A 522-nucleotide genomic window follows, 5' to 3' on the forward strand; every position below is an offset into this window, starting at 1 on the left:
ACAAGAATGGGAGTTAAACGCCCAAACTGGCATGAAAGCTGGCGTTTAACTCCAAGAAGAGTCTCTACACGAAAATGCTTCAATGCTCAGCCCAAGCACACACCAAGTGGGCCCGGAAGTGGATTTTTATGTCATTTACTCACCTTTGTAAACCTTAGGCTACTAGTTCTCTATAAGTAGGACCTTTTACTATTGTATTTTCATCTTTAGATCCTTTGATCATCTTTGGATCATTTTAGATCTTTTGATCACGTTTGAGGGCTGGCCTCTCGGCCATGCCTAGACCTTGTTCTTATGTATTTTCAACGGTGGAGTTTCTACACACCATAGATTAAGGTGTGGAGCTCTGTTGTACCTCGAGTATTAATGCAATTACTATTATTCTTCTATTCAATTCAACTTGTTCTTGTTCTAAGATATCACTTGTTCTTCAACTTGATGAATGTGATGATCCGTGACACTCATCATCATTCTCACCCATGAACGTGTGACTGACAACCACCTCCGTTCTACCTTAGATTG

This window comes from Arachis duranensis, chromosome 7, assembly GCF_000817695.3.
Source record: "Arachis duranensis cultivar V14167 chromosome 7, aradu.V14167.gnm2.J7QH, whole genome shotgun sequence".
Classification (NCBI taxonomy): Eukaryota; Viridiplantae; Streptophyta; class Magnoliopsida; order Fabales; family Fabaceae; genus Arachis; species Arachis duranensis.